A 15153-nucleotide genomic window follows, 5' to 3' on the forward strand; every position below is an offset into this window, starting at 1 on the left:
ATAAAAAAATACTGTTAGTTTATAAACAAGTTATTTCAAATTCCCGCCTGTAATCATCAAAAATTTTAGATTTCCCTAAATGGGAATTAAAGCCAAAATTAAATTAACTTAGCATTCATAAACGAAATTGTAGGGCACGTCAATGAAGTAGTTAAATTTATATACAAAGAAAAGCATTTAATCGTCAAATTAAGTTTAAGCGCGATCCTAAAATTTGAAATTTCAGCGGGAAATTTGAATTCGGGAAAATGTATTAACGAGTTAAAATGGCTTCATTTTTAGCTATTTATCTAAATCAAACTCACACTGAGATTAATTTCGTTTAAACACCCAAAATATTTATAAAAAAAAGTAGTTTTTACTAGATTTTTTTTAAATTTCAGTTATACTTTCATCTCAAACCAGTAGATTACGTTATTTATTTAGTTTACATTCAATATTATTCTTTTTAAAGCAGTTTAACCATTGGAATTCAAAATTCCCGCCAAGATTTTAAATTCGCGGATAGCTTAAATCTGCATTTAATAAAGTCTTAGGATCTCTAATTACTTTAGTAAATTGGGTTAGTTGGAAACATTTTTTATCGTTTCCGTAAATCGCGAAATTTCGCCCTTTTCGATGGTAACAATTTCTGTGGAAAATTTACAATTCCTTTAGTTTACAGCACTAAATAATATAAACTAAATAGTTTATAGGTTAAAGAAATATAAATAAAAAATTAAACTGCTAGAAAATTGCAATTAAAAATTGGATAAACGCCTGTAATTTCGTTCTTCACGCATTGCATAGACGTGTCGAGTGAAGCTCGCTACCAGTGTTAAGCTTAGTGTTGCCTTCGCTATAGGACCCCTGTAAAGTTGTCACTTTTGCCGCATTTAGCTGCTCGAGAAGAAGTTGACATACACGTACTTTCAGCGAAATTTCGCGTTTTAGAAAAACGATAGATACGACTGCGGCTATTTCAGCTCATCTATAAATTGTTAATATGTATTGCAAAAGAAATAGTTCAATTTTTTTAATTAAAATTATAAAATATCAAGGAATTATAACCAAAATGGTTATTAATTTAATTAAGCATTGTGTAAAATGAATCTTGGAAAATGATTACGTTTCATATCATTAGTATAATGATTACAATAATAACGAAATATTTAATTCATCAATTACGTACACGCAGTTTCAAATGCATAACAAGCACATTCAATCAGCATCTATTTTGCAATCAGTAACAATTATTAATTAAGAATTGTGTAAAATTAATCTTGGAAAATTATTACGTTTCATATCATTAGTATAATGATTACAATAATAACGAAATATTTAATTCATCAATTACGTACACGCAGTTTCAAATCCATAACAAGCACATTCAATCAGCATCTATTTTGCAATCAGTAACAATTACTTTTTCGTTTATTGGTATTCAATTACCTATAAATCGCATGTAGTCATTATACTTGACGCGTTATTTATATATTAAATTATAAGTTAATTAGTTTTCAATTATTTATATCTACCAATATAATACCAACTATAAACAGTTACTTGTTCAATTGTAAATTAATTGGGCTAGTTTGAAGCCTTTCTATCGTTTTCCTAAAACGCGAAATTTCGCTGAAAGTACGTGTATGTCAACTTCTCCTCGAGCAGCGAAATGCGGCAAAAGTAACACCTTTACAGGGGTCCTATAGCGAAGGCAATACTAAGCTAAACACTGGTAGCGAGCTTCACTCGACACGTCTATGCAATGCGTGAAGAACGAAATTACAGGCGTTGGTCCAATTTTTAAATGCTATTTTCTAGCAGATTAATTTTTTATTTCTACTTCTTTAGCCTAAAAACTATTTAGTTTATATTATTTAGTGCTGTAAATTTTCCACAGAAATTTATTACCATCGGAAAGGGCGAAATTTCGCGATTTACGGAAACGATAGAAAATATTTCCAACTAACCCAATTTACAAAGGTAATTAGAGATCCTAAGACTATTAAATGCAGATTTAAGCTACCCTCGAAATGAAAATCTTGGCGGGAATTTTGAATTCCAATGGTTAAACTTATTTAAAATTAATAATATTGAATGTAAAACTAAATAAATCACGTCTAGTCTACGGGTTTGAGATGAAACTATAAGTGAAATCTTGTAAAAACTCTAAAACGCGAAGAAAGAAAATATTGGAGGATCGAACAGTTTTATTTGTAAAACCTCAACGAGAGGTATGGTTGTTGTTAAAAGTTGAAAATAAAAGTTCGGGCTAGACTACTTTTTTTCTTAAATATTTTGGGTTTTTATCGATATTAATCTCAGTTTGAGTTAAATTTAGATAAATAGCTAAGATATTCTGAAAAATACGGAAGCATATTATAAACAAAAATAAACAGTAATATTATAAATTAGGATCAATTACAAATTTTAGTGATCCTATAATTAAGCTTAATTTAAATTATTTCATCAGGAAAAGCATACCATCGGAAAATAATATTTATTTCGTAAGAGTTTTGCATGCAACCAATGAGTCAGTTTATACTAACAGTTATGAAATGTATTAAATATATAAAATTAAATTATAAAATAAATGTAAAAATAAAAACTATAATTACCCAGCAAGCACTAATTATTCATTCATAGAATATCCCATGCATATCTAAAAAACACATCCAAATCCATTTTTATTTATGATATCCAATGGATATCCAAAAATCGTATGTAGTAATTCATAAGCTGCTGGAATTTTGTGATGCCAAAAATTCCCCTTTAATTGCCAATTAAATATCGAAATTAACGCATTAAAAACAGAATTTAGGAGTTTCACAGGGTGTGGACATAGCAATTTGTAGGGTTGTTGGATTAGTGGTTTCAGGCAATTGAGTCGGTTATCAAGTGTTAATTTTTTTTCGAGTATTCGAGTCCAGTAATCGAGTACTTGATAAAGGGGAAAATTTATCTTATTCGAGTTGAGTAACTTAAAAAAACCTTGAGTAATAATTTTAATGAGTCAGGTTATCGAGTACTTGATTAGAAGCTGGTTTTATTCAAGTAATTATGAAATTAAATTTAAAAGGAGTATGAAGTAACTTTCAATGTTGAAAAATATTCCTTTAATTTAAATGAACCAAAGTTTCCATAACTTTGTTTATTGCCCACCAGAAAGTTGTAAAAACCCCTCTTTGAACTTTGAAGCAACGACGATGGGAAAAATAAATACTCGACGTGTTTAGAGAGCAGTTTATTTGAGTAATTGGGTACCCGAATATGCAATATTTAGGTACGCGGTAATCAACGAGTATTCTCCAATTACTTATTCGAGGTCGAGTTTGAGTAAAAAAAAACGAGTACTCGATGTTCTTTTGTGAACTAAATTTGTTACCACCTGACACTAAAAGCAACGAAATACGATGGTAGTTATAGCAGGTAACGATTGGGTGGAATGTCGCTATAGCATCGTTCTACGTTCACGCCTCTGTGTAAGCAACCGGCCATTTTCCGTTCACGGAGTTTGAGAGTAGCAACTTTGGATAGATCCACAGGTCAGACTTGACATTTATTCATAAAAATTATTAATCATTGAAATTGTTTGGTGGCTACACAGTCAATAGCTCTTTTATTATACACAAATTATAAAATGTTTGTGATACCAGTCGATACAGCAAAGAGCTAAAGAAAAGTTATTAGTCTTATTACTTACTTTCACTTAATATTCAGTGTTTCACCTTCAATGTTTTTACAGATGGTGGAATGTGTCGATACAATGTCAAAGTAACATCTTTACCGGATTTTCCACTGTACTATGTTTAAAATTTATTGGAACTATCATATTTATTGAAGAAAAACACAAGCAGTGCATGCCTTTAGGCTTTATTACAAATTTAAAAATACAAGAAAATTATCAGAGACGCTAAATTCAAAAGATATATTTTTCATTACATAAAGAACCAAAAACCAAGTTCAAAAACTTATACTACTAGCTGCTACAAGTATTTTCATAACATTTCTTTTTGACACAAATCTTCAAGGAAAAATACTTCATAGCATAGATGAAACAAGTTACAAAACATGACATAAGTACTTGGGAAAATAGTTGTGATTTTAGTTTCAACTAGAAACTGCAGGTTTCCTAGGTTGTTATAGTGCCGACACTTTAAACAATGTATTTTTACAAATTAATCAAAAATTGGATTCATACTCTACAGCATTAACTACCATAACTCAAAAACCATTAACAATTTTGACTAAGCGAGAATGTTAGACAGTGTGTGTAAGTAATGAATTCTTTAAGGAAAGAGCTTCTTTCAGTGTAATTATATAACATAAATATAAGGTGAGCACTACAAGTTATATTTCTTCAGAAAAAGCACCGTAGGTTTTTTTCATACCAGATTTAACCTGTTTATTAAAAAATATACATTAATCCAAATTCTAGTATTGGCATATGCAACATATAATCACTTAAAAGAACATCAATTTAAATTTATAAATAAAAGCTTTTTTCATAACATGATAACCCTTACCAAAAAATAAGTTGGATTTCAGTTTGTATTTAGTTTGTATACACATTATTAGTTGATATTGAGTTGGTATTAAGGAGGCTCAAGTTGTCAGCATATTTCAAGTTTCTATTAAAGGGGTAATAAGTTGTTATTCAGTTGGTAGGAAAATGCTGCTTTTGCTAAGTTTATAATTAGTTGGGTTTTAGTAGTCAGGAAATTACATAATATTTTTAAGTTGGTTTTTAGATGTTTCCCTAGTAGGATTTAAGTTGGTGTTAAGTAGTTAAATGTAAATGTTGATTCTGGTTTAGTTGGAAATAAGTTGATTAATAAAGAGGATTTAAGTTATTTTTAAGTAGGCATTTGTCCCAAATACAAACTGAAAACCAAGTTGAAATACAAGTTGTCCTAAGTGGTTTTTAGCCAACTTATTTTTTGGTAAGGGAAACTATGGACAAATCTTTAAAGCAAAAATATAACGCAAACGAATAAAAATAATTATAAGCTATTTTTATAACCTTCATTGCAACAGTCCTGAGGCCCTTTAAATAGTGATACCGGGAATTTTAAACCACGTGAGAGGGTTGTGACTAGCCCTGCCACAGATAAGTACTAGCGTCGATCCCTATTCAGATGCCTAAGTATTTTTCAACTAACATTTCATTTGTTGTTGGTAAGTATCAGGGTGCAATATGAGTAACATAATAAATATAAATATAACACTAATTCCTATTCACAAATGTTAAGGTTCTTAATCATGGTACCCACTGATTATACTACATATCCGCTAAGCCTTAACCAAGGCCAAACTGTTCAGTGGTTAAATACACCTTTTTATTACATATTAAACATGAAATGGTCAAACTAAAAAATATATGTATACAGTTGAAATGGATTTTGACCAACAGGCAGGGGCATGAAATCATTGACTGGCTGCTGTCGCGTTAAAAAATGTAAGACACTTTCAACAAAATTAACTTACCAGGGAATGCAATTAAGATACCCTAATTCGAACTCACACAAAAGTTTTAGAAACATTTGTAATGCTCTTTACATAGCTGGACTATTTACAAAAATTGAAGATTTTTTATGGATGAAAAAAGACTAAATTAGTTTGTAAGTGCACTGCTTCTATTCAAGACAATGCTTAATCTTAAATTAGTCTCTAATTCATTATAATGCCTCCTATGAGAGGCACCTGGCCTACACTGGCCTTGTGTAGACATTCCAAGTGTACACATATATAATTTTCTTAAAGGTTTAACAGAAGCCAAGACAATTGAAGTCAAAAAATTAAATTTGAAACAAATACTTTGTCAGACTCTTTAGGATCTGTGCACACCTGTAAGCATGATAAAAAAAATTACATTAATAAACCTAATTTATGCAATAAATGGAGTGGAGTAAAATTCTTATAAAATCCAGCTGAAAGAGAAAACCTTTGACAATTTCTCTTTCTAAATACACAATAAGTGTCTAGCACTTCAGAATTAAATATTTTTGTGGCCAAAATGTTACATAAATTGCACAAGACTAATTCCCATCAAGGTATACTTAGTATACCATATTATGTAGGTCATTAAAGAGAAATTACACACTAAAAATTTCAAACTTGCCAATTTAAGTCCATAAAAATATTAGAAAACTTACTGCAGCTGTAGGTTGAAGTTTTAAATAATTGCGATCTTTATCATGGAGCGAATGATTCTTGTTTGTAGATTTTACAAACAAGGGGGGGAGGGGGGCACCAGAAATTCAACAATAGATAGGGACCAGTAAATTGTGAACACAAGACCAAAACGCACCTAACCTCGTGCTGTCACGAATAAGCGATTGTATACAAAAAGATCTCAAACACCCGCAAAACTTGTTAGGGCCGCTACTGAATAATATAATAATAATCACCAAGTCATTTAGCGACTTATATTGCCTTTTAAACAGGTGGCCAGGTTACAATGCGTAGGAGGGTGGTGGCAAGCCCTTCATGCCAAGCGAGCCAACAGCTCCTTACACTAACTATTACCGTTAACCTCGACAAATTTTTATGTGAATGGGAAACCGAAGAACTCGGGGAAAACCCCTTAAACCAGTTAGGAGAGAACTTGCAAACTCAACACAGAAGGAGTAGTTTCGAGTTTTCATCCAGTGCCACAAGTTGGGATCGAACCCGGCCCCCCTTGCTGAGAGGCGAAAGTGCTAACCACTCAGCCACCCAATACCCATGTTTATAAATCTAAACATGTTTTTTCAAAACAATAAAAAGCTCAAAGACTGTAGTGCCCCTGGTGGAAAGAACTTCATCCAAATGTTGAAAAATCTAAAACTGTTTTGTAGCTTTGTAACTCTCACACATATATATATATTAAAATATATCCAACTGTAAAATGCATTGTGGTAAATTTCACACAATAGGCCTTTCCATAAATTAACGTGGCCTTCTTGTTTACTGTTTTTTCCTCACTTCTACAATGCTTCCCCTACTCTCCCACTAAAGAGAGCGAGTGAATTCGTTAATAGGTTTGACTGCACAATTTCAAGAACAAGTTGGGCAATCATAGCGAATTTATGAAAAGGTCTATTTTCCATTCAAAACTCATCTGTGAAAAGAATTAATCTGATCTATAGAAGTTGAATTTGCAAGTGAGTGGTGTGCAACTTTGTAAGAACTTTCACCATTTAAAACACGTTCAGAAGTATTGGGGAAATTCACTGCAGGTGAAACATGATCTAGCTTGTTTAAACATGTAAAATACCACTTTACTTAACAGGAAATTAAGTACTTAAAATTAAGTTTTGTTGATGACGTTTTAAAAATGAATACAACTTTAAGTCACAAATTATGATAATAGGATTCTTTTGTTAATTGAAACTAAAAACGTCACCGCTTACAACTGTAGGTAATTCTAATTTGTTATTTTCATTTAAACTGGAAAGTATACCTAGTCACACGTTTACTTAATGACAATAATTTCCTTGTAATACGAAGAAAACTAAGGTAACTTATGTTTTAATTTATCCAATAAAAGTGTGCAATTATCACTCAAATACTGGTAACACTAATTCCATAATTCTAGATATCACCATACGAGGTTCCCAGTTTTGAAATATTGAAGTAATACCTTGTACAATTTGTGATCCAGGAGATAAATCATCTGTTAAGGAACTACATTGTTCTTCTCTGGGGATATTAGCTTGAGAACTTGTGAGTTGGATTCTTTTGACAATCTATGGCTCTCTGCAAGGATATAATGAGTAAGCCTAAAGTGATAAAAATGTATCATTATTTTTCGAAGAAAATTTTTTATTTATTTTTATTGTGAGATAAAGAAATAAAAATGCTAATTCATTTTTGGAAATTATAATAATTTCTTGATATTATAATTTGCAAATGATGTTATTAAATTAAAATTACACTGAGAAAAGTTACATAAGTTAGAAAAGCTGTGAGAAAAATAAATTATAGCTATAGCAGAATTAATGAGTACAATTGTCAAGAATAATTGAAATTTTTCTATTTTTAAGTACAACCAAGAACGTATACATGTATAAGAACGTTGAACGATCAAATTGGCGCCTGGTGCCATGATTTAATAACTCCGCCCAAAAAACCAGGTGCAGCGCACTCAACAGGTTAAAACCGTTTCTAGTTCAAGCGCGGGCTGCACACGGATTTTACGGCGGAGTTATTCTGAGAGAGATTAAATCATGGCCCAAGCAATGCCTTTTGTTCAACGTTCTTATACATATATACGTTCTAGGTACAAATAAGTTATGCACATTAATGTTTAAGGTAAATTGGGACTGAACATCTATGATGGATGCATCATAAAACACAAGAAATGCCGAACACAAAAAAGCAACACAGTGAAAAAATACGCTTACATTTCCATAGATAATGACCAAATTCAGATTGTATCTATTGCAGATCGAGACAGACTCGGAACCTTTTACTCAGGTGGACATATGCGGATTGGCTTCCAGTTTGATATGATATAAAAAATATTCTGATAATATTAAGCACCCATAAATCTTGCAACACTTTGTGATTTTGATTAATGTTATCACCCAGAATTAAAAGTACTAAAAAACTTCTTTTAATAAATCATTCATGTACAAAAAAATGTTGTATTTGAGACAAACAAACTAATATTAACTAAAACCATACCTAAAAACAACTTTACACTAACTAGACTACTAAAAACCAACTAATTACAAACTTAAAAGTATTTTCTTGCCAACTTAATGCAACAGGGTGAAAACTCGGAACAACTCCTTCTGCGTTGAGTTTGCAAGTTCTCTCCCCACTGGTTTAAGAGGTTTTCCTCGAGCTCTTCGGTTTCCCCTTCCATAAAAACTTGTTGAGGTTATCGGTAATAGTTAAGTGTAGGGAGCTGTTGGCTCGCGTGGCTTTCAGGGCTTGCCACCACCCTCCTACGCATTGGAACCCGGCCACCTGAATTAACGGCTTTAAAAGTCGCTCGATGACTTACGCCTAAGGTGGTGCCTTAGCGTAAAATTAGTATTATTATTATAAATACTACTACTAAATCAATTTAAGCAAAATTAAAAAAATGAAAGAATTGGTGAAACATTCTAGTGTTCCTTGAAAAACATCACTTTGCCAAAAGGAGGTGAGATGATTCACAAGTCTAGTTTCCATTAACTGCTAATTTACCTACTTGTTAATTAACACTTTCTTAAATTAAATTTTTTTAGCAGAGTACCGGATTATGATTTTAATTTAACCACAAATAGTTTGAGGCATTAAAACAGTAATTTACTTTACATCCTTCTGGGTTTTCCAGCAGACATTTAAATCAGAAGGATGAGAATCTTTTTCTTATAAATTCTATGTTTTAACCCAGATCAAAGTAGTTAAATTTAATGGTATAGAGTTTAACACTATGGAGCTCTTTTGCGATGCTTTCAAATGTGGGTTGCTATATTTGCTTTTGATACTCATCTTTGTAGGCCATCCTCAGAAAAACATTTTAGGGACAGGGGTTAAAAATTCACAATTAACTGAAATTGTTATAGTGTGCTCTAACAAGAGCTCACAATATAACAATTGTTATATTGTGAGCGCTTGTTAGAGCACACTATAACAAGTTCTTGCAATAGCCGCACATGTTAATATTAAAGATAAATTTCAATAGAAATGTATATTAGTATTATTATGTACTATTCGTATGTCTATGAATCTTATGTTTCTTACAATTAAAAATACAATTGGTATGTTTCATATGGTGACAATAAGTTAATAACAATGCTAGTGGTTATCACAGAGCTTAATTGATGAAGAATAGGCAAGCCCTATTTTAGGAGGGGTTAGTAATATGCGGTTAGTATATGTCCAAGGGCATGAGCTGAAGAGGGCATCTCTTCTTAACATGCAATCTTTTGGCTTTAGTTTTTGACATCCCAATGCCAAATTCAAACAATATTGAACTAACAATATAAACTTCATTAAAAATTTATAATTCCTTAATTTTCATATTTATTTTTAAACTATTATTTTCAAGACTACTCATGTTTTAATTAATTTTCTAAAGCTAAACATCTAGTGTACTTTACGTAAACGTTGGGCAGGTTTTTGGAGTGCTCAGGGTGTTATGCACGTCATCTAGGTTATAAAAATAATAATAATAATAAAATGCTTTTTTTATTGGAAACCCCTTTAAGTTTAACTTGTTTACAAAAGGGTCCAGGTCCAGTTAGTTAAATAAAGTTACATTACATAAATAATAAATTATAAGTTTACAATTCTAAGCCCTGCATATATAGATATATTTGACTTTTAAAGATACTAAAGGATTGAGCTGATTTTAAATCAGTGGGGAGTTGATTCCAATATTTTATAGTCGTGGCTATTACACTCTTGCTCCTAAGGGTATAGCATGTTTCTACATAAAAATTCGTTAAACAACCCGTTGTAATTGGTCCCTTAATTTCAGTTTGGTACCATTTGGCAACACATGGTGGAACATTTCCTTGTTTCACTTTACACATAAATTGATAAAGACTATAGAAATAATTAAACTTCAGGCTATTTATCTGGGCTATTTCACTACCCCCAGTTAAAGATGAATATTTTGTTTTATTTGCAATTAATTTTATGGCGGCATTTAGGACACAGTTTAGTTTTTGCAAGTTAGTTTTGGTCGCTTGATTATAAAAGAGGCTACCGTAGTCAAATAGGGACTTAATTAAGCTTACATTCAGCAGTTTAAGAATATCAACACTAACAGAATTCTGTAAAGGTCTTAAGAGCCATAACCTTGACTTTACTTTACTTGCTAGATAATCTACATGCGTGACCCATGTACGATTCTCGTCAATCCATAGGCCAAGATATTTGAAAGAATACGTTCTTTTTATCGTATTATTTCAAATTGTTCGAACACATAGGGCATCTTTTTTCATTTTTCTATTTGGCGAAAATAGCACATTTGTTTTTATCTATTTAAGGCTTTCATTTAAACAATATAAGTCAACTTCGCCTTTTTTACCAATTCGTCTAATTTTAAACCTGCAATTACTATTGCGATATCTTCTGTAATAAACTCTCCTTCAAATAATGCAAATTATGAAACTACAGAGAGATTACACGTCTTATATTTAAATTTAGGGTAAACGCCAATATAATTATTAATCAACACTTTATTAGTTCATACCTCCACCTTTACTGTTCTTCGTTTCTTGCACGGGCACGTCTAGCTTCTAAGAGTGGTCTCACTTGATTACCTCTTTTCCTACTCCAGGGAACCCTATATAAACTACCTTTAGTCACTTATGGTGACGTCATATATTAATCTATCGCCATCTATAGGTGGTCCCTACAGTCTGCATATTCGTTTGGAACACCATTTTTTATATAACAATGAAGGTCAGATGTATACACATTAAATAAAAGCGGGCCCATTACACTCCCTTGCGGGGCAACATGTTTGACTTTCAGGGACTTCTAAACCGTACCATCATTTTCAACTATTTGGGATCTGTCCTTAAGATAAGAAATGAACCCTTCTAAAACATTACCAGAAACACCCTTTTCTTTCAGAGTATCTATGATTATATCGTGTTGCACTGTATCAAATACCTTCGATAGGTCTACAAAAATAACCATCACATTCTCTCCATTTGTTAGATGGTGCATAATCTGTTCATATAAATTAAAAATAGCTGTATTTACAGAGTAGCCCGTCTGGAAACCTGATTGATTTACATACAGGACACTCGTATCTTCCAAGTATTTATACACGTTTTTATAGGAGAGCAGAGGCGTAGCTGATGGTCCGCAGGGCCCGCGGTGCGGGGGGCCTCGAGCTTCAAGGGGGGCCTCGAGCTTCGGGAGGGCGCCCCCCTCACCATAAAAAAATAAAAAGGGGGCCACAGAGATTTTTGCAGGGGGGGGGGGGGCTCTGAGTTCTCATCTACGCCACTGAATGAGAGGCTTGGTCGAAGATTTTCAGGATCTTCAAAATCTCCTCCTTTATGAATTGGCGTTACTCTTGCAGTTTTCCAAATGTCGGGAAACGTTGCCGTCATAAGTGACAGATTAATTAAATATAAAAAAATACTTTGAAATTACTGCGGCCAAATTCCTAACTAATTTTGGTGTATTATTATTATTATTATTAGAAAAACATTAACTTTTCTCTATTTAGAAAAATTGACTCAAAACAAAAATCGCCATATAAAAAAAATGGGAGCAAAACATTACATTAGCTGAAATGATTGGGCTTTCAATAGAAGCTAGCTAGCACAATATTGACCAGTAAAGAACTTTAATAAAAGAGTATCCACTGTCCACTGGTTTTAACAATAAGAACAAAGTTATGAGCAAACCACGCCACCAGCTGTTACAATTTCTGTTGAGTGAAGTTTTATGACGGTACGAAATCTTAGAACAAAACTATTAAAACTGGGTTTTTATGAATTAGAGACATTACACTAGGTGTTAAGATGCGCTGATTCTAGTCATATTGAAATTCAAAGGGTGGACACACCTGACTTTCAAACTATTCCTCATAGTCAGGTTCTCCAATTGACATGACCTAGACCATTTCAATGTATTAAAATATCACTAAAACTCTCTAGTATTTAGGCCAAAGTTCAGCACAAAATATATCTCTCAGAAATCCTGGACTAGCTACTACAGAGAGGTCTAGGCAATTTTAAATATATTACTAGTTGCAATGGAAACAAAACCAAAAATTTTAACTTTATAATTAAGTAAAACTCAACATACTTGTATCCCCTCTTAAGGAAATGAAACAATAAGAAATTAGGTATGTAATCCCCTTTCCTCCATTCTAGCGAATAAGAAGAATAAGAGAAGGTTTGTAGTGACCAAAGGAATAGTAGGCATATTAAAAAATGGTTTCGTTACGTGGATGAAATTTTTATAATTTTTAGAAACAATATAGGGGTGATATTGATTATTTTCTCAATTACATAAATTCACTGGATCAAGATATTAAATTTACCCTTGGAAAAGACATTTCGAAAGTAAAAGTTTAGTGTTTAGTTTATATCAAAAACCTACTCATAGTAATCGTTTTTTACATTTTGACTCGCATCACCCTAAACAAACTGAAATTGGTGTTGTTACAGCCTTAAAACATAGGATTGAATTTATATCGGATAATCCTGTTAGTGACAAAAATATTATTAAAAAACAGTTGGTTGATTCAGGCTATTCCCCAAAGGTTGTAAATAACATTCTAGATGAAAATTTTGTTAAAAATTATTAGTGATGTTAAAGAAAATAGAAATGTCCTGGTTTAACCATATTTCAAAGGTACCAGTGAAAAAGTGTCGCGTCTGTTAAAAAAGAATGGTATCACTTCAGTTAATAAGGGTTTTATGAATTTAAAAAGAATATTTAATCCACATGGTTAAAAAAATTGTCAAAAAAACAATTTTGATGTTCTTGATATGAATGCCGCGGTGTATAATGTTTCTTGCAAGTGTGGGGTTGAATATATTAGTGAAACAAAGCGTCCTCTGAACAAGCATTTTTATGGCCATAAGGTGACAAGGAAAATGGTCCTGTGGTTCATGTTTGGAAATCAAATAATGATTGTGTGGTAAATTTTGATGACCCCACTGTTTTGTATAAAGAAGGCAATATTTTTAAACGTAGGCTTGTTGAAGTTGTATATATTAATAATAATAAAAAAGAATTAATGAATTTGAATAAGGGGTTTGAAGATGCAAAATGTTGAGGGGTTATAGATAAGAAATATCAATTTAAAAATAAAAAAGTGAAAATACATGGCTTTTGATATTTTTTTTCTTTGATGTATTTACATTTTCAATCTTGTGGCTCTTACCTCATTTACTCTGACGAAGGCCTACGGGCTGAAAGCTCAGTTATTAGGTCCCTTTACAACCAAATTAAAATTGTTAAACAAAATCCATGCGTGTCTCTTCATTTTATAAAAGAATTATTTAAATTTAAACTAGGTACATGGGAAAACCAAGTATTTTTTTTTAAATTATGAGAAGTCAAAGTTATAAATTTAATTGTTTTAGATTTAAAACTTTTTAAAGGAAGTTTGATTAAATAATATTACAACTCGCTTCCTTAAGTCAAGATACACGACGACCAAAGTGATTAGATGATACTTTTGTTTAGTTATTAATTTTTGAGCATAAAGAATTTGACTTAAGAATTAAGACTTTTCAAAAGGGCAGAGAGTTTGAAAATCAGAGCTGTAGATTCTGTTGTATTTCAACTAACTTAGATATATTTACAAAATAAAATAACAGTAGTGTAGAGAGCTGTCAACATGCGATCCATTAAGGGCTTGCTTCTACCCTCCTACCTGACCACTAGTAATACAGCATTAAGGTCACAAAGTATTAGCTCATCACTTGATAACCATTATTACTTAGATATTTTCCAATTGTACTAAACCCATTTTTAATTATCTGTTGTTTAGCCCTTTTGTTTTTACGAAGCACTCGCTCTCGTGATTAATTACTCATCATTAACCTATTAGAAACTAGTTTTACTTACATCAGTTATGACTTACAATTTTGAATATAAATCTGTAATGCCCAAGGTAGAAAAATTAGTTCCTTACAAATCCCCTCAATACCAGGTATATCTCATTAGCCATAATAACTACTTAAATAAAATAAAAATTTGCATAAAATTTTCTCATTCAAATTACATATTAGATAGAATTATACTCGTATTTTAGATCTTCCACTTCATAAACAAATCATTATCTTTACTAAAAATGGTAGTATTATATTTATCAATAGGATTAAACAAATTTTGATTTCTGGTTAAGCGTGTATAGTACAGTTTAAGGTGATCAATTATAGTCTACTTTTTGATTTAAAATAAGAGCTGATCAGTTACTGAATCTAATTTACTTATATGTATATATATATATAAACACGTATTTATACATGCATATATATGGGTGTTTAAACATACACATATATATACATATATTAATAATAATAATAATAATAATAATAATAAAAAGCTTTATTCGGATATTCCCATTCAGTTAAAACTGTTTTACAAAGGAGTCCTAAATTAAATTAAAATAAATACTAAAATAAATAAATAATAAAATAATTATTGTCAACAAATTCAAGAGTCAATTAGAGATACTGTCTCTTTACATTTAGTTTTAAATGA

General features: G+C 31.5%; 1 long non-coding RNA gene across 2 annotated transcripts; it reads right to left on the reverse strand.

Moving 5' to 3' along the window:
- Nucleotides 1-3893: 3893 nt before the first annotated feature.
- On the reverse strand, nucleotides 3894-9256 carry LOC149937638 (uncharacterized). 2 transcript variants are annotated; one of them, XR_016481268.1, is made up of 4 exons: nucleotides 8370-9256; nucleotides 7607-7722; nucleotides 5800-5829; nucleotides 3894-4383 (listed from the first exon to the last, which is right to left on the reverse strand). It is a non-coding gene; the product is annotated as an uncharacterized LOC149937638 (long non-coding RNA). The 2 variants fall into 2 exon arrangements; XR_016481267.1 differs by lacking the exon at nucleotides 8370-9256 and having other exon boundaries at nucleotides 7607-7977.
- Nucleotides 9257-15153: the final 5897 nt, after the last annotated feature.

This window comes from Leiobunum rupestre, chromosome 6, assembly GCF_980474605.1.
Source record: "Leiobunum rupestre chromosome 6, qqLeiRupe1.1.hap1, whole genome shotgun sequence".
Classification (NCBI taxonomy): Eukaryota; Metazoa; Arthropoda; class Arachnida; order Opiliones; family Sclerosomatidae; genus Leiobunum; species Leiobunum rupestre.